General features: G+C 49.1%; 1 protein-coding gene across 3 annotated transcripts in view; it reads left to right on the forward strand.

Annotated features, from left to right (window-relative positions):
• Zbtb7c (zinc finger and BTB domain containing 7C) overlaps nucleotides 1-20,081 on the forward strand; it is a 326,604-nt gene that overhangs the window by 190,665 nt on the left and 115,858 nt on the right. The window lies entirely within an intron of this gene.

The following is a 20,081-nucleotide window of genomic DNA, read 5'->3' on the forward strand; positions in this document are numbered from 1 at the left end:
CTTGATCAGGACAATGGGGGAGATAGGGAGGAGGAGTAGGGAGGCAAGAGCAGGGTAGAGGCCTGCAAGGTGAACTCTCAAAGGCCTGTGTGGAGGACAGCGCAGTGTGGGTCTGATGGGGGATGGGAGGGGACAGACAGAGGGACGACACAGGATGATGACAGACAACAGGTGTGTTAGTGAGATTCAGTGAGGTGCCCAAAGGGCTTGGAATGACTTCATGAATGGTTCAAATGGTTCAGATGCAAAGAACCAGGATGCAATAAAGTATCCCTCACCTATGTAAATAAAAGTAAGTTTCTGCCAGTTTGTTGCTCGGTCATGTGAAAAGGGCTGCGTGAATTATTTAGCAGACTTGAAGTTGACCTTGAGATCAGTACCTAGACACTGGAAACGCACATTGGGGATCTTGCCTAGGTGAGAGAGAGAGGGAGAGAGAGAGAGAGAGCGAGCTTCCACAGACAGTGGCATCTGAAGGTCACCGGCATCCTTAAGACTAGTGTTAAGGATACATTCTTGGTAGACAGACACCAAGATGGTGCTCCCAACTTTCCAGTTGCTCTTCCTTAGACCTTCTGGTGCTCAGGCTGAGGGGCACCTGGGATTTATTTATTTAACCAAAGTCAGTTCAATATTTTTGTTCCAAGAAAGGGGAGGGGGGGGAGCCTGGCTCTAAATCTCAACAGGAATATCCAGTATTGATACAGCATCGCCAGGTCAAGTGCAGTGCACTTGACAATCTAGCCTCAGAGGAGCTTTCCAAGGCTCTGCTGGAGTGTCCCATGTTGGAACTGAGAAAAATGAGGCTTGGAGTAACTAAATCTTTGCTCGAGTTTGCTGAGTGCCTAGGTGGCAGCACTAAGATGTCACAGTGACTTTTCACTACCCATGACTGGCTCTTCCTCTCTGATTATGAGGCAGATCTTCCAGGGCAGGTGCATCCCTCAGGAGGAAGCAGGGTGACTGTTAATGGTCCCACGGGGCCCGTTATTGGCACTCTGTCTGTTCTAGAAGCCAATGTGTTGCTGTCATTGCTTTCCTGTGCTGGACGTGTACATCAGACCAGTGGCCTTCCAAGGGCAAGGGGTTGTTATGGCTATGCTCCCAAAGAGAAAGACTGTGTGCATCTGAGATGACACCAGGCACTATTTTCTGTCAACACCAGAGGGCTGTTTAGAGCCATAGATGAGTGATGTGTTGGGGTTTTCTGGAACGTTTCAGGTGCAGGTGAGGCATCTAGGGAAATCTCCAAGGAACACTTGTCAGGGAGACAGGGAAGAAGGAGATGCAGAGCAAGGATGCACACTCAGGGTGAGTCACCTTGGCTCCACAAATTGCACTATGGCCATGTCTGTTTTGGAGACAAGAGTTGGGGTTTGTGTACCCCCTTATTTATCAGCAGCCACCCCCAGAGTGTTTCTGGTGGCACTACCTCCACAGCATTATCTGAATCAAGATCATGGGTCCAGAGAATGTCCCAGGTGAACGTCACATGCCACACTTTCAGCAGCTGGGGGATGGGGGGTGTGCCAGCAGGTAAAGGGACCTAGGCAGGGCACCCATTGTGTTATCCATAGAAGTTGATAATGCCAAGGTCTCTTTTTACTGAAAATAATATGTGCTTTTGTAGCCGAAATTTTACTCTTAATAGGTAATACAGTTTCATGGCTCTTAATTTGAAAGTACTATAAAGTCTTCTATAAAAATTCTCCTCCCCATCCTTGACCCCAAGCCATTGCTCTTCTAGAAACAGCCAGTGTTACTAGAATTTTCTGTGACTTTCTTTGAGTCACAACAACATTGTGATTTAGATGTCCAAGTTTTGGTCAATCTAATGCCATAGTGAAAGATTCCACCTTCTCAGGCCTTGAGAGTCTGTAGTTTGGGGGATTCCAGAAGGAGCTAGGCTGAAATGTGCCTTTTCTTTGGAGAAAGAATAATTCATGGCCTGAGTCAACTCCCAGTGGAATGTTTAGGATGCACAGAAACTTCCCAAACATTTCTGAACACTTCAGAGTTACTGTATAAACAAGTGGTACAGGGATTGCAAATTATTATTTCTGATCTCATGTAATAATTATTTAAAGCCAATCACACACAGTTTGAGAATATTGTGTTGTAGCCTTTTGAAATCCTGAATCTTTAAAATAATATAAAATTTTAGTACATGCACTATTTAGTGCAAATTACTGAGGTCTCTCTGCATTTATTATCTTATGTCATTTGCATATCATTTAATGACTTTCTGAAAAGCGAGTTCTATTTCCAAAGTGCATTAATATCTACTGCATTTTATCACCTTGTGAATTGTCCCGGTAGTTTCCTTGGATGAGGTGACTTGACTACAATTTGGAGGCACAGGACCTGGCCAGCCATGAAACTGGCTTCCTTACTGGTGAGCTCCCTGTCATAGGAAGTGTTCAAAGAGTAGCCTGGTCATCTGTCAGCAATGACATAGAAAATCTATACCATGTGACAGGCAGGTACAGAATACTTTTTTTTTTTTTAGTACTAGGGTTTGAATTCAGAGCTTTTGCACTTGCTAGGCAGGTGTTCTTTTTTTTGAGCCATCCTGGCTCTTTTTTGCTTTAGTTACTTTTTTAGAAAGGGTCTTTCGTTTTTGCCTGGGGCTAGCTTCAGACTTTAATCTTCCTACTTCCAACTCCTGATTACAGGCATGGCTTGTTCTTTGAAATAGGACCTTGCTAACTTTTTGCCCCTGCTGGCCTCGAACCATGATCCTCCTATCTCTGCCTCAGAACACAGCTAAGTTCTGCCACAACTGGGGCTAGCCTGGGTATCCTGCTTGTCATCCTTGCCTTTATAAGTCACCTATCTCACTAGATCCCAGGCACTTCAGAATTTTGGTTTCATGGGTTTGGTTTAATACTTAAAAATGTCCAAATAGAGCTTATTTCAAAACCTTATAGGCCCGATGTGTATGTTTTTCTCTTGCAAGCAAACTCCCTGCTTTCCTTTTTCCTCTGTGTTTACAAGAAATCCTGTAACCGGTGCATGGCCTATTCCAACCCCAAGAATGGTTTTGGTGGCACCCCCATGAGGCCATGAAAAAAAAATCTCATTTCCGTCTGAGAAATAGAATCATTATCTTGATTGAAATAATATCTTTCCTCAACCAGATAAAGGATCAAATTGGTGGAGTTTCCTTATCACTGCCGAGTTTGCGGGACACAGAGTAATGGCCTGTCACTGCCTCTGTATTGCAGAGCCTGCAGTGGCTCCTGGCCCGCTTTGCATGATTCCATGTCTGTTGCAATGTAAAACAACGTCATTAATGAGAAGTGTCATTATATGAAAAGTAGAGGTGGCACAGGGCCTGGAGCAGCATAAGCAATGAAAGTGCCCACCAGTATTCTTCCGGTGGTTGTATTTCTTAGACAGCGTCTAACATGTGGAGGCAATTGTGGGAGCCACCAAGCACTGTGGATGTTTTTATCCCTGTAGGATGAGAGTGGCTGGAGCCCTGCCCTCTTGCGCCCACCCCCCCACCCTCTGCCAGCCGCCCAAGACTGAGCTTCTGGACTGCAGTTGGGGTGACTGGGCTTGAGAAGGCTAACTAGACTTAGTTTGGGCTGGCAAGCAGGACAGTCAGAAGCCTGCACACTGGCTGAGAGTGGGCCTGGCTTCCTGTCCCCTACCCCATTGTTACCTTGCAGTCCTGGGCTCCTGGGGCCTCAGTTTCCTTATGGTTTAGAAGGGTAGCCCTGGGGCATCAGGAGAAGGAGGTGAGGCAACGTTTGTGCAAAGTCCAGGATCCTGGCTGTCCCCATCCACTGAGCAGGGAGGCTGTGTCTCACCCCAGGCAGGTCTTTCAGGTGTCAAAATGCTGACTCCTTCAAGGACTCTTTTCCTCTATGTGCTGCTTTGCCCATGCATTCCAGCATCAAAGGAGAACTTAGCATCAGAGAGCAACTGCTGTTTTTGAGTGCTCATGGGTGATGGGCATGGTTCTAATCATTTTCCATGCATTAACTCACTTAATCTTCACAGCTGTCTCATGCACAGATTGTTTACTATCTGCCTTTGACTAGTAGAAAGGGACACAGAGGTTATGTGACTTGCCCAAGGTCACACAGCCAGTAAATGGTAGAGCTGAGATCTAAAGCCAAGAAGGCCACTTGGAGCTTTAGAAACTTAAAATAGACCACATCAGGGCTGAATAATGCAGTCTAAGCAGCTCAGAGTTTCACCAGACTCTCAGCCATAATTCTACAGTAGAGAGGAGTGATAATAATTACATCTTCATCGTGTGCCTGGAGGTCACAGAGGTGGTTTCTATCCCAAGTGGGAGGCTGAATGACACTCTAACCATGGTGACAGCCAGACTTTGGGTGCTGGTAGCTCACACACTGTCTTCGCATGGGAATTTGTAAAGCTGTCCCCAGTTATGCAGGCACAGTAAAACACCATGACTTGCCCTCACCCCCTGTCAGATCCACCCCTCCATCTTCCTGCAGAACCCCAGGCCCTTGGAGTTAGGACTGCCGCAGGGAAGGACATCATCACCCACCGCCACCCCCACCCCTTGCCCACTTCCTTCACTCCCCTCTCCCCAGCATGGAAGTGACTTGAAAGCCCCTGTCTGCAGAATCTTGTCTTGAGAGGAGCGCTGGCCTGTCGGTGAGTGCTCCTGATTGCCATGGTAATCAGAACGAAGTGATTTCATAACACGTTTTCATCTGAAACACGAACAGGTGTGAGGAAATCAACATTTATCAACAAGCGCAGTCTTGGGAGAGTAATACTGAATTTAGCGTTGCTCAAGGAAACAAGAGGAAGAAGTAGACACTTGCAGTCAAGGTCTTTTCCACCTGGCCTTTGACCATTCTCTGACAGATGCTTGCTCCTGCCACCCTGGCCTTTCACTAACATTCCCCCTTGCCCTTCCTCCTCCTTCCCTCTTCCCCATGCCTAGCCACCAGTCATACCCGACCTCTCCTGGGAAGCCCTGCTTGGCAGCCCCTGCCCCAGTTCAGAGAATCTTTGCGTCTTTCAATGTGAGTGTCTGCAGCCCCCACATCAGACCTTGAGCAGTCTGGCTCCCCAGCTAGCTGGAAAGCCTCCTCCCTGCAAAGGGACATGCATTCATCACTCTGTGACCCAGGCCACTGGACTCAGTCCCTGCCCAGCCATTCTCAGCCACTCAGGGATGTCTTGTCAGCTGGGGTCTCTGGTCCCACCCACAGGCCAGGAAGAACAGGTGCACTGACTAACAGAGTCACCGTCTTCCTAGGAGCACGGTTAAAATGCCACCATGACACTTCTGGGTATGCTGGAGTACTAGTTTGTTCCCACTGGAGGAGGGAATTCCTTTGCATTGTGGTTTTCCTTTCAGAGAGGCCGAAATGGGGAGCCAAGAAAACTGCAAAGCAGTTTAGATTTTTAAGCCTCTGGTCACCATTCCATCTGTCTACTTTAAAATCAGGTACAGGAAGCCTCCCTTCCGGGACCAGGTGGGCCTTCCTTGCTGCTCCATGGCCACCCTCATGGGCTCCAGCACAAGGAAGTCTGAGGCAAAGGCTGCATTTGCTCACAGGCTCTGGCACAGTGGACCCCACAGTTGGTTTCTCTGCTTTGTCCTGGGCCTGCCAACACAGGATGGGAGGATGGACTTGACAGGGACATTTCATGAAAGGCCTTCTCCACTTTCAAGGAGACAATGCATCAGAGAAGTTGCCAGATCCGCTCTGACAACGCGACAGGTATTAGCTAATATTTCGATTTTAATAGAATGAATAATAAAGAGCCCCAAGTGTCTTTCAGAACTAATTTTGAAAAACATGCTCTGCCACATGTTCCTCTTGTTGAATCGGGCTCCTAAAGAGTCCCTAACAAAAGGCTTAGTCAAGAAGAAAGGCATTTCTCCACCAACTTTTCTCTCTTTGAATTCCCTTCTTGTACTGCTTCTCTGCTAACAGCAACTCATGAAAAGATGAAATGAAGTCAGAACAGGAAGCCACACGCCCCAGAGGGAGGCCTGGAGTGGCAGCCCTGGCTTTTGTTCTGCAGCGCCCAGTTTGAGGTGGATTCCCTCACTGAGGGGCAACCATGGGGCCTCCAGCACAGATAATCCAAGTACATTCCTGTGGAGGGCACTGTGCCCTCCACAGGTGTCCCATGCATCAGGAGCCAGCAGGAAACAGGTGGCACACTAAGAGCAGCCATGGGAAAGGAGTTGAGTCTAAAGGCTGGTGTGAGATGTGGGGGCTTGTAAGACCCAACACTATTAATGAGGGGAGCTTTTCTACCCTGTGACTGAAGGCAGGAGAGAGAGAGAGGTGCTGAGAGCAGGGATGGGGAGGGTGGGATGAGGATAATCTTCCCTGGGCTGTGCACACTGATCTAGGGACACAGCCAATAGGAAACATCCCCTAAGAAAGGGAGACAAGAATTAGGCACCCTGACCTCAGCCTCTTTCCCTCCTTCTAGTCTCCACTTGAGGGCCCCACTTGCTGGACCAACAGGAAGCCAGAGGGAGTACATGCATGTGGTCTTCAGGAGTCAGTCACCAGGGGCACCTCACAGAGCGAAGGGTAGAGAGCTGGCACAGCACCTCTGCCCTGAGCCATGGGGCAGGGTTGGGCAGACTCAGAGTCCTCACCAGGGTGGACCTTGGCCTTCAAGAAAGTTCCCGGCCCAAAGAAATAGACACACACGCTGCCTATTTGCCAAGGTCACAGCTGTTTTTGCCAGGAACTTGGAAAGGACGACACCATAATAAAGGCCCCTCACATACCCGGGAGAGGAGCAATGGGGCCATAAGTGAATCCATGCTGGAATGCCACATTGGATCCTGTCTTGGAGAAGGAGCCAACAGAGGGGACTAGCTTAGCCCCTCTAACTAGGGGGCACCCTTGGAGGTGGGCAAACCCAGAGGAAAGGATTCTGCAGGTGAGGACAAGGGTGGGTCAAGGCCAAGAGCACAAGACCCTGAGTTCCCAAAACTAACTGCTCCAATGCCTGTGTGGTGGAGCTGAGACCCTGAGAATACTCCCTTCTCTAAGACCGCCACTCAGACCAGACCAGCTTGGGTCTGGAGCTGTCCCCTGGTCAAGGAGACCTGTGGAAAATGGAGTGTCTTGCAAGTGTTGAAACATACATTTAATTTTTTTTGAGGGGGTGGCATTGGGGTTTGAACTCAGGGCCTCATGCTTGCTAGGCAGGCTCTCCTACCACTTGAGCCACTCCACTAGCCCAGCATTTAATTTTTTTAATTTAAAAAAATTGTGGCAAAAATAAAATAATTCAGAGGATACCCAAACATGCTTCTATCCAGACCCACCTTTTTTTCAAACTGGGTCTCACCCTTTTGCCTGGGGCTGGGCTCAGACTGCAATCCTCCTATCTCTGCCTCCTACATAGCTGGAATTATAAACACACACCACTCCCAGCTTGGTACTGAGATGATAAATCACTAACTTTTTACCCAGGCTGACCTCAAACTGCAATCTTCCTATCTCTGCCTCCAAAGAAACTTAGGAATCTTTTATATACTTCTGATATTAACCCTTTGCTCTGATGTATGTGGCAAATATTTTCTCCAATGCATCACTTACCTTTGACTTTACTTATAGAGCTTGTTATATAATTATTTAAATTTTTTGTATTGTCAAATTATTTGATCTTTTCTGATGTCTAGATTTCTTGTTTTGGTTAGGAAGCTTCTTATTATACCAAGGTTATAGAAGAATTCAATCATGTGAAAACATCATTTTTAATGGCTATATAATGCTTCATTGCAAAGAGAAACCATAATTTCTATATAGATTCTGAAAAATGAAGTGTAGTTCCAAGGCTGATGGGGTGGAGGGCAAATGAGGGCAGAGGTGATGCGAGTGGAAGCCTGAGCCTTGCTAGTTTTTGGATGGAGGAAAGGAAACGTATCTGGGCCCTGTACTCTCACAAGGTATCAAGACACACATGGGAGGTTGACACAATCCATGGTTGGAGCCACCATGGAGGACTGTGGACTTTGGAGGAAAGAAAATCCTTTGGGCTGATACAGGGACTTTAAGAAGGGCCAGGACTGGGGGTGAGGTCCTTAGGGCAAAATTTAAGGAAGCGCTCCCTATCAGCACCATGCAAGTGCAGGGCAGGCACATGGGGTAGAGAGCCTCCTTCAATGCTGCTTGAGCCCAGCCTTGGGGAAAGATCCAGATGTGGTGGACAGGGGGAGGAGGGAGCACTGTGGACCCTGAGACTTCACAAGGACACACAGGCTGCCCATAGGACACTGGCCAAGTCAGGAGTGGCTGGGGTGGCATGGTGTCAGAAAAAGGTAGTTGGGGAGGAGCTTGAAGATGGTGGGAACCCTGAGGACTTGGAGAAATGTAAGAAATGATGCCCAAGTAGGAAATAAAGAGGAGAATTGAGAATGGCATCTTCCCAGAGCTGATGTCAAAATTAAATAAGATAATTGATGTAAACATCTCAGCTGGCGTGGAGCCAGTTCAATAGTCATTCATTTCCTGTACTTTGAGGGCATCTATGGATTTTTCTTAATCAGTTCTCAGGTTCAACACCGTGACACGGAGGGACTCTTCAAGTCACAAGGTAACTAGCACACAAAACTTGAGCTCAACTTGGAAATTGTCTTGGGAAGAGGAGGATGGGCCTCTTTCAAGGACTATAGAAAGAGAAGGCCCTGCTTTACAGAAGTGGAAACTGAAGGCTGGGGGCAGACTCACAGCGAGTTAGTGGCCTGCAATAAGTTATGGGCTGTGCTTGGAGGCAGACGCAAGAGGGGTAGAGGCTCCATGTCCCCTTCCCACCTCCCCCCTCCTACCCCTAGCCCTAAGAGAGCCCCTGGGCTTTTCTGTCTCTGCAAACGCCTTCCTGGCAGCTTCCGGAGGAACTATCTCCTCCCTGAACCTGCAGACCCAGAAAAGAGAAAAAGCAGCAAAAAGCCTGTCCCCACCCCACTGCTGCAAGCCTGGAAGGTAGCCACACGTCTAAGGCTCCCTGAGGGAGGGGCTGCCCAAGGACCTCAAAGCTGACATTGCCCTTTCCTCCCCCACTGCAGTGAGGGGCCCAGAACAGGGCCCAGTGAAGGCTGTTCCCTGTGGCCCCATGGGTCACATCAATCAAGTGTGTGGGAAAAATAATAAGTCTGTAGTGATATGGCCACTGTGTCCTTCTGAGTCGTTTATCTGCTCTCCCCCAGCTCCTGCTGATGGAGGCCAGGAGGTTGCGGAATCTCCCAGATGTACTGGGAGGGGGAGGGGGAGTGCACTGGGCTGCAGCTCCTACCTCTTGGATCCCTTCAGTCTTGCAGCTCCTGCTGAGAATTAAACATCCTGGATTCCCAGGGGCCTGCAGCCCTTCCCCCACCGGGACCCACTCCACCCAGCTGGTTGCTGATTAGTCTGACAGTTCAGGGACACTGGGAGAGAAGACTCATCCCACCAAGGCTCTGCTTACCATCCATCAGCCAAGTTTCCCCGGCCTCACCGGGGCCTGGCCGTGGCTCCAAGCCTGTCTGTCCTTCATGGCCCAAGCCAGGGCCACCTTTCCCTAGAGACCTTTGCCAAACCCTGGGTATAGACTGGCCCTCCCCCCTCTGCCTATTGCCTGCACTCATAGGTCCCAGCTTTCCAGACAGGCCTTGCCATGTCTGGTTTTTGGCACAGAGAGTTGGTACATAACTTTTCCTCTTTCAGTATGAGTGACCTGAGAGCCAGGGCTACTTCTTACTCAGTTTGAATTCCCCCAGGTCAAATGGAAAGATCACATTCTCTGTGGGCAGGAAGGACTGAGCTCCAATTCTGACCTGACACTTGCTGAATAGCCTCGGGGAAGCCATGTATCCAGGCTAACTCTGAGATGGAGACCCTCAGCCTAAGGCAAACTCCAAGGGGAGGTTCACATGTACGACTCATAAACATAGAAGAATTGACCACTGGTGGAGGAGCTGAGGGGAAGGAATAGATCAGAGCAAGGACTCTACCTCTAAAATATTGCCCAGGCGGAGCTCAGTGGTAGTGGGTGAGAGATGAAGAGAGAGGTAGGGTGAGGAAGGAGATGAAGTCAAAAACAGAGTTCCTGCCTCCACTCTCTCTCATAACAGGGAGGACAATTTAGCAGCCAAAAGAGGACATTTTTGAGAGTAAATGTAGACCTTATTATAATTATAAGGGGAACTGAGTGTAACATGGGACTTTCCCTGACAAACAGCAGACTCCATGAGCCCATATACTTGGCTGTGTTTTCTTCTCTCCCTCTTCACCTCTCTGTCCAAGTAAGTAATGAATTGTGGAGCCCTTAGGATTTTACTTCAGCTTCCTAACCATCAGCATCCTCATTCAAAGTTTCATTCATTCTGCAGATATTATTTTGTGCCTTTTGTGTGCACGACAATGTGCCAGGTGCTGGAAGGTCAAACGTGCCTAAGGCAGAACCCTGATGTTGGTCCAGCATGCTCAGTCCTCAGTCTACATCCCCTATAGAGACATAGCCCCATGAATGAATACCTAATACTTTTATCTACTGTCTAATGGGGAGAGCAAACAGTATGTAAGAGCAGGGCAAATTGCTCTCTGAAATTTGTCCAATAGTGGGCTAAGGATAAAGGCAAGACTGAGTCTGGCAGGTGGAAGGCTGTGCCTATTTCACATAAGAGGAGCGTGAGGCACAAGGAGGTAGAACAGTGTACCCAGCAGCATAGCACTAAGAGGTGGGCGATGGGGTTCAACCCGGAAGCTGGCTGGCCATTAAGTCTGGTCCTTTCCCTACTCCTTGCCTTTCTATTGTCTAGCCTTTGCCTGCTTCCCTCCCCCGCCTCCATGCAGCCAGGTAAACCCTTACAGGGACTGAGCAAAAGCCCTGGGCCAATTCCAACTCTCCCCAAAGCTGCTGGGGGTTCTGAGTTTTGCCACTTGCCTTCCTTGTTCTCAAATCCCATAGCTGCTGGGAAGTGAGGGCAACAATCTTCTATTTCTAACCTACTTTCTGAATTGGTGAGGGTATAGAAAAATGTGTGATAAGCTTTCTGGATCTGCTCAGAGAAGAAGGAAAGTAAAAGAAGCCATTTTTGTGCTCGATGCAAAAAAGCACAAGACCAGGAGCATTCTTGATGCAATTTACATTCAAATATTAACTAGGACGCTGTCCCAGATGGAAAAGGATTTGTCCAAGGTCTCACAGGACAGGTAGCTAGAGCTCAAGGCTAGCTCTGTAACCTCATGCCCTTCAAAAATATCTGCTTCCATTTTTCATTAGCACTGAACATTTAGCTTTTATATTTTAGAATATTCAAGAAATTGAGCAGTTTATTCATTGATTTATATTTTTGTGGGACTGGGGATAAAACCCATGCCTGCACATGCTAGGCAACCACTCTACTACAGAGTTACACCCCAGCCACAGTAAGATAATTATAGTGGAGATTTACATTTCAATCTTTTCTTTATTGATTTTTAGAGACTCTTTACATATTATGTTTAAGCCTGTGTCTGTTACATATAACACAAATGCTTTCTCCTAGATTGCTTTTAACTTAGATTTTGGTATATTTGTCATCTAAAAGTTTTAATTTTTTATTTAATCAAATTCATCACTTTTTCTTTATTTATGGTTCTTGGCTTTGTATCACCCTTAGAAAACCCTGCACAAGAACCATGTATTTGTCAAGCACAAATTGGCTGGCACTTCTGGATCTGGAAAGTTCAGTACAGAAGCCCCAGGAAGTTGTCCTTTACCCTGGGGGGCCTTCTAGCAGAAGCCTTTGGACGAGGAGGTCCAGGCCAGCTTATCAGCCTCACCTTCCACCTAGACCCCCCACATCCACTCCAGGCTCTGTGCCAGGCCCTGCTCTTGGCCCCTTGTGGGTCAGGGCTTAACGATAAGCTCAGTGAAGTGAATATTGACTGTGACACCCTCAGAGTGTGTTTTCCTGGTCACAAGGCCAAATCAGAGCAGGAAGACTTGCTTTTTGTTTTTTGATTTTTTTTTTTTTTTTTTTGTGGTCTTTCCCCTCCAGCAGGGATCTAAAAACCCTGCTAAAACTATTTGGTGTGGGCGGGTCCCTTATCTGACTGTAGCTGCTTTTATGAGAAACTTTCCCTCAAGCTGAAGATAGAAAATTATCTTTTCAAACACACCATTCAGTGTAACTCAAGCTCTGCAGTAATTGCCCTCGAGTCCTCTCAGAGGAACCTTGAACCCTACTGGCTTCTTTGCTAAAAAAAAAAAAGCAAGAAATGTAGGGGACCAGAAAAGGACTCTTCACCCTGTTGGGTTCATCCCCCTTGTCATTGCTTCTAGTGAGGCGTAAAGATGGCAGTCTATTGTGAGTTCTCTCCTTCTCTCTCTCTCTCTCTCTCTCTCTCTCTCTCACACACACACACACAAACACATACTTTCTGACAGATACTCACTCATACACTCTTTGTCTTTGTCTCTCTCTCACACACACACCCACACGCACTCTCTCACATACTCTGTTTCTTTCTCGTGCACACACTCTGTCTTTCACACACACATTCTCTCTCTCTCTAACTCACACACACACACAACCTAGCAATGTACTGGTTGTACGCTTCCAAATAGGTATCTTAGGCAGTAGGTCTGGGCTGAATGGCTGCCTTATCTTTGCAACACATGGTTTTGGGGTGCAGGTGTGTATGTGGTGGGGGGGAGGGGGCTGGGTAACAATTAACTCCAAAGGAAAAAAAGCAAGAAATGGAGGCCCCAATAAAGAAGCAGCTGGAAGGAGGAAGGCGCTGGGCCAAAGGCTCAGAATAGCCAGCCCTGGCGCCAAGGGTGAAAAGGGCAGAGGAAATGGGTAGGCCAGTGGGTGGAAGGGGCGGGCAGGGCTGGGAGGGAAGCAAGGGTGGGTGCTGCTCTGTGGCTGGAGAAGATCTTTCGTCCACATCCAAGGAGAGCTTTCAAAGTAGAGGTTCTGCAATGGGCAGGAGGCCTGTGAGGGAGGAGGGAGGCTTAGCCTCTGGCTGAAGAGGGAGGGGTCACAGGACAACCTCTGATGGTCATTGTGCTTGGAGCAGACACAGACAGTGCTGATCAAACGGCAGAATGGGGGGTCAGCAGGCCACAGAAGGGCAGGGCTGAGCAGACTTGGGCCATCTCAGCCTTGGGGGTTCAGCTGAGGGCCCCTCCTGAAGACACAGGAAGAAGCCTCTTCCTGGGATGGGGTCTGGGAGCTGAAAACAGCTCTTCCTCATGTCCATTCAGTAAGGACACTGCAACTTAACCATGCCTTGCTCCTGTAGGCACCCACTAAGTACCAGTGGCTCCACTGAGTCCCACGGGCTTGTTTCATTGAGGACAGCAGTTTCCAGACCCACTTCAGCAAAAACATCACCCAGTGTAGCACCCAATATGGTCTATCCCAGGCTGCCCTGGGCCTTCTGTGACAGCGCAGTTTCCAAGCCCTGGGAGTATTGGGGTCACCTCTTGCTGCATCTCCCTGATGAAGACCCCTTTTCCTTCTCCCCAATATGATACTTCATTGACCTGCTGGTACAGCCCAGCACTAAACAGATCCTTCTGCCTGTGAGTAACCAGGGACGCCTCACTCCCACAGGACTGGCCAACCCTGTGGTCACTGTTTTGGGTGAGAAACTGAGGACCTGAGAGGCTGAAGAGTCTGGCTTATGCTTAGGAGATCTGGTTTTGCAGACACAAAGCACAAATGCTGTGTGGTTCCACCTATGAAAACCATATAGAATAGCAAATTCACAGGGACAGAGAGGAAATAAGAGGTGACCAGGACCTGGGGGTGGTGGGGTGGGAAGGTACTGCTCAACCATTACAGTTTGTGTTTGGGTGGAAGAAAGACTTGAAAATAGTAGTGGTGGTCGCACAGCATTGCAAATGTACTTATACCCCTGAATTTGCTCTTAAAATGGTTCAAGTAGGAATGTTCATGTTATATATCTACCACAATTCTTTTTTTTGGTACTGGGGTTTGAACTCAGGGCCTACACCTTCAGCAGCCCATTATTGTGATGCGTTTTTTCAAGACAGGGTCTCACGAACTATTTGCCTGGGCTGATTTTGAACTGTGTTCCTCCTGATCTCTCCTCTGGATTACTCTGTAATCCAGAGTAGCTAGAATTACAAGCATGAGACACCAGTGTCCGGCACTTACCACAATTCTTAAATTCTCCTATAAAGGGACCATCAGAGAGTATTAGACAAAAAATATGGGGGGAGTCCGTCATGGTGGTACATACCTGTAATCCCAGCACTCAGGAGGCTGAAGCAGAAGGATAGAGAATTTGAGGCCAGTCTGAGCTACATAGCAGGACCCAGTCTCAAAAAAAAAAGAAAAAGAAAAGGGTGGGGAGGGAATGTATTATGCACCAGACAGATATGCTGTACTACTAATAAAAATTGTTGGTAATTTTTAAAAGAGTCCTGGCTTTGAATACAGACCTACCAGGTACTAGCTTTGTATCCTTGGATGAGTCACTCACCTCCCTTTACCTGTTTCCTCATCTGTAAAATGAGGCTGTCGCAGGGATTAGAAAGGACAGTAGTATGTGTGCCCAGCCCACCAGTACAAAGGCCATGAAGAGTAGCTGTCACAATTCTGATGACTATGTTCCTCATTAGCGTTCAGCAGCCCCAGTTCACAGAGGTAGGGAGAGGGATTCGATTTGGTCGGCATCCAGGGCTCTATTCTGAGGTTAACCTTGAGGGCAAGCATTTCATAGAGAGGGGAGTGTGTCAGGAGCAGAGGGAGGGCTGGCAAGGGTGGCTTTGAAAGCCTGCTATGCACTGAGGATAGAGCCAGTACAAGTTAAGGCAAGGACCAGGCCATGATTTGGGGGTTTGCTCCGTGAATGGACCCAGAGGATGGGCCACTCTGCAGGACAGCTCCCTGGCCACTCTAAAGTGGCCAGTTTTCTTTACAGGATGGGCTGATTGGAAGTTTTTCTTAGTCCAGAAGGGACAATACTGAGCAGAGCTGCTCAGCACTGGGAGCCAACAGGAGGCAGTGTGCTCTTGCTAAATTGCCTTGTGACCTTGGAGGAGAACCTTCCCCTGGCTCACTTGCAAAACTTCCTCCTCTGTACAATGAAGGGTTGGGAGTGTCCCTTTCATCCCGGAAGCTGGGATCATGCACCCCTATTTGTTGGTGGGGATGGCTTCCCAAGAGCTGATGTCATAGCTGCTAAGAAGCAGCAAGGTTTACAGAACTGTCATAAGATGTACCAAAAAGCCCGGTGGTCTATGGCAAGTTAACTGACCTTTTTTTCTTTCTTTTTGGCAGTACTGGAGATTGAGCTCAGAGACTTATACTAGCTAGGCAAGAGCTTCACCACTTGAGCCACATCCCCAGTCCTTTTGCTTTTAGTTTGTTTTTTCAGATGGGGTCTCACACTTTTGCCTTGGACTGCAATCTTTCCACAGGTGCCTTCCAAGTAGCTGGGATTACAGGAGTAAGCCACCATGCCCGCCCATTACTTGAACTTTCTGTGCTTCAATATCTTCCTCTGTAAATAAGAACAACAATTCAACCTGGGACAGAGGAATGAGGGTTGGAGTGAGGACTAAATGAGTTATGAGCGTGGAGTCATTTAGACAGTACACAGTAGGTGTTTAATGAATATCCAGAGAACCTTCCATGTACTTCAAATGGTTAAATTAGTTATACAGTGGGTTATGCTGAACTTACTGAGCATTCATGGGGCTTGTTAGCCTGGGCTTAGTATGCAAATGGTCTCTCATGAAGCAACAGGAAGCAAGAAACTGCATCTTCTTATCTAGGAGAGTGAGATTTGGGGGATAGGGCAGAAGGGGTGGAAACTAGGGGAGAGGGAGAAAGTCTGGGAAGTTCCAGCTGGTGAGTGCATATGTGTATGTGTGATTGTGTGAGTGGTGTTATGATTCTATGTGCATGAGTGTGTGTTGCCTAAAGAGCACAAAGAGGCTGACCAGGCATGAGAATTCTGGGTCTTCATCTCCCTTGGGCAACGCCACATAATGGGTTGCGCGGGGACCATGTGCACCTCTCCTGCCTGTGACCAGACGTGCCTGCCTGTGAGTACAGGAGCAAGCCCTTGCGCATAACTCAGGGTGTGATTAATTTAATTATTTCTAGAGCCCCTTTGGTATTTCATGAGGGTCATGCCCCTGGCTGTGGGCTTGAATACAGCTGCAGCAGGTTTCAATAAAATCAATTAATTTAATTTGATTTGGTTTTATGTACTTGGAGCCGGTGCCTCTTGAACTCAGTATGAAAATTATTGCAGAATAAAAATGCATATTAGTACTCTGAGCCCAGCGTCCTTGGCCTCTTCATGGAACCTGCAGTGTTGATCACAAAGGCAAATCCCAGCTGACCTGGCAAAAGCTGCCACCACCACCCACCATTAACCCCCTCCTGCCCAGGACAGTGTTGCTGGTGCTCTGTAGAGAGCACACCTTGTCTCCTGAAGCACTTTCTGTCCAAAAGACAAACTAATGCTTTTCCATATCGATTTTATGAGATGGATTCAGAGGTTTTGATCATCCTTGGTCATGGTCGTGCCATGGTTGCTACTAACACCGAAAAGACACATGAACTTGGTCAAGTCCCTTCACTTCTCTGGGCTTTTGTTTGCTCCTCTGTAAGTGCTGGCCAGGCTCCCTCCAGCTGTGAGAGTGATATTCAGTGGGACAGCTGGTCTTCCTGGGCTGCCTAGGGAAGCTGTCCCATCTTCTCCTGACCTCTGAGATGGAGTTCACAGAATGATTACTGGGACCCAAAGAGTGACTTCTTCCCCATATTCCTACAAGTCTGAGCTCAGTGTGCTTTCAGGAAAGAAGCTGGGCTACAGCCCAGGGGTCCCAGAAAGCATCTGGCCAACCTTTTATTTTCAGATGGTCCGTCACTGAGCTTCAGAGTCACACACCTATACAGGGCAATGACCAGGTTTGGCCACAGTGACAGTCATTAAAAAAAAAAAAAAAGGATTTGCACAGGACTCATTTTCCAACTGTCCTTTTCATTCCTTTGTCCTGTCAGGGTGGGAGAGAGATGGGCAAGTGACCATCCATAAGGGTCTATTTAAGTGACCCTTCCAAAAAGCAGAAGATGCCATCAGTCATGGGGCCAGTTCCCAAAAGTCTCTGGGGGGATGCCTGAGATCCTGCCCTGGGCAGTTCTTCCTTCTCACAGCCCTGCCTACCCGCCACCCTTCCTACTGACCCTGAGGATGGGCCTGAGCACCGTTCCAGAGTTAGCAGTGTTTTTCTCACATAGGTCTGACCTCCCTAGGACTCTGATGTAGCAGAAACTGAGTCTGTCCTTCCCATCTCCATCCTCTCTGTTCTCCCATGTATATTTTCTGAGAAGCACCTACTGTGTGCTAAAAGCTGCCCTGGTCTCCATCCTCACATGTTCTCAATTCATCCCAGCATTGGCTCAGCAAGGTTGCCACCAATGTCCCTATTTTACAGTAGGGAGACTGTCCAGAGAGAACAAATCCTTTTCTCAAGGTCATAGTCAGCTAGGAAGCAGCAAGAGTGGGATTCAACCCACATCTAACTCCAGGCTTTGCAGCACTTGAAGTGGCCTTCCTTGTAGGGAAGCAGCAGGTGCTTAATTGATCTTTAATGACACAGTATCCTATATTCTCGCTCTGCCCAACTGCAAGTGCAGGGAAGAAATAATAACTACTATTTATGAACTCCTAACGCTCCACCAGGTACGATTATTATCTCCACTTTACAGATGCGACAACCGAGGCATAGAGAAACAATGTGCCCAGGTCGCCCAGAAAATAAGTGAGCTGAGCTTCTCTCTGCCTCAACTCTCCGCGGTTCTCGGTTTCCAGTAGAAGGTGCTGCTGTCCGTGGGGTTGGTGGGCGGGAGGCACATTTGCACCTCCAGGCCCCCGGCAGCTGACACTGTCCTCCACCCAATGATTGCAGCACTGCCTGATGGCCTGCGAGGGGGCCGGGCACACCCCCCGGCACCGAGCCTGGCCTGGAGGGGGGAGGCTGGAGGCGACGGGGTCCGGCCTGGCGTTCTCCGCCCTCCGGGTCAGCTCAGCAACCCCCGCCCCCTCTGCTCTGGCAGGCGGCTGGGGAGGCGCCGTGCCGATCGGAGCACCGGTCCCCGGGGAGGTGAGCGGGTGAGAGGTCCGCGGGCGCGGTGTGAGAACAAGGAGAGGTCGGGAAACAGGCGGGGACCGCAGGAGGGAGGGTGGCGGTCCCGGCTCAGGAAGAAGCACATGCAGGGCGCCTGAGAAGCCAGAGCGCCAAGTACCGGCCGGGGGGCGTGGCCTGCGGAGGGGCGTGGCCTGGGGCGGGGCGGAGCCCGGGGTGATACTAGAAAGGGAAGATAACGGGAGAGGTGGAATAAGGAGAGGGTGGGCGGGGCGACGAGGGGGTGGGCGGGGCTAGGAGCCGGAAGGCGGGGGAAGGGGCTGCGCGAGTGCGCGCAGAGTCCAGTGCTTTGGTGGCCGAGCGTAGCGGCTGTGGTTGCATCACGTTCCCCATTCTGTTTTCTCAGGGTTCAGGCCAGGAGTCTGGCTGAGAGGGAGAGGTGGGCGAACCAGTCTAAACAGGCCGGACAACCCGAGGGCGTGGGCCTGGCGAACTGGGGTACTGGCCAGCACCCTCTACCCCTTCCAAGCTGGGGAATTTTTCTTGCATTGCCCGGCTAGGTTTTACAGTTTCCCCTGTCCCGGCCCCACCCTGTCTCCTGACCCGCCCTCTCTTCCTCCCCTGTCGGTGTTGGCTTCTCGATGGACTCTTTAGCCAAAAGGAGGCACCAGGCTCTTGCCCTCAATTCTCAGGCTCCCACCCCTCCTGGAGAATTCAAATTTGGGGCCCACTCTTTCTCTTTCCCTGCCCCGCTCCTCAGAGCTCTCTGGGACTTAATTGGAGGTCTTCCCTCCCCTGTGAGGTCCTTCATCAACGTCCCTTCAAGGCCCCTTCCTCCCCTCGGGCCTCAAACACCCAGAGCCACTGGTACAGCCAGTGCAGAGAGGCACTGAGGGCCCAGGCAACCTGAGCAGGGTGGGACATGCACCCTTTACACCTTAAAATCCCTGCAATCAGATCCCCCCCACACCTCAAAAGTTCCTCTCAAAATGGTGGGATCGCAGAGTAAGAATCCTAGATTGGGGATTGGGAAGTAGATATTTGGAGCAGGGAAGGCCTTTCAGGGATCCCTCACATCAAGAAGGCCACTGTGTCTCCCTTACAATCCCCACTGCCCTGACCCTGTGTCTCTCTCTGTGGCTTACTCACCTTCTCATTCATCCCAAGGCTCCATTTTAGGCCAGCAAACCAAGAATCCTCTGCATGGCCATGGGGAACATGGTAGGTTGCTTAACTTGTGTTTTCTATAAGCCTGGAAGTCCTTGACCAAGTCACCATTGTAGATACATCAGGGATGTTACTTTAACAGATTAAATAACCAGAATCTTTAATGGCGCCAGACATGAACATTCCAGTCCTGGGTTTTGTAGATGAGGCTCTTGAGACCCAGAGGAAAGTGACCTTCCTAAGGTCACACTGTTCACTGTTTGCTAGTGACCAAGCTGGAACTCTAGCCTCCTAGCTCCTGTTCCAGTGTGCCTCCTTTTATACTATGCTTTAATTTCAGGGCAGCTATATTTTAGGGACATTTGTCGCTGAGCAGATGCTCAGTAAATATTGATGAGATGACTGAACCAACCCACAACAAGAAAGCTGCATTAATGTATCTTTTGGAAGAAGTAAAAAGACCCCAGGCTGCCTGGGGTCCTGGGAATTCTAGCCCCCCCCCTTCTCACTGAGAATGCTAGCAAAATGTTTCTGCAGAGCAGTCAGCCAGCCAGTGGGGACTACCACAGGACCCTAACATCATCTTCGGTCACTTCAAACCCCATCATTGTGCCTGAGGAGACCATGGATCAAAGGTAGGCCTGAGTGTGAGCCAAATTGGCATCTCCAGATCAGAGTGATTAACGCTGTGACTCTTTTCCATTCATTACCCTCAACCAATATCTGAACAGGTTGCACAAGACTGGGGCATGTCTGCTCCTGCAGCGGTGCTTGTCATCCTGTGTCCCTGCCAGGCATTGTGCTAGGAGACCACGTCCCCATTGAGCCATAGTCTC

Source organism: Castor canadensis, chromosome 4, assembly GCF_047511655.1.
Source record: "Castor canadensis chromosome 4, mCasCan1.hap1v2, whole genome shotgun sequence".
NCBI classification, from domain to species: Eukaryota; Metazoa; Chordata; class Mammalia; order Rodentia; family Castoridae; genus Castor; species Castor canadensis.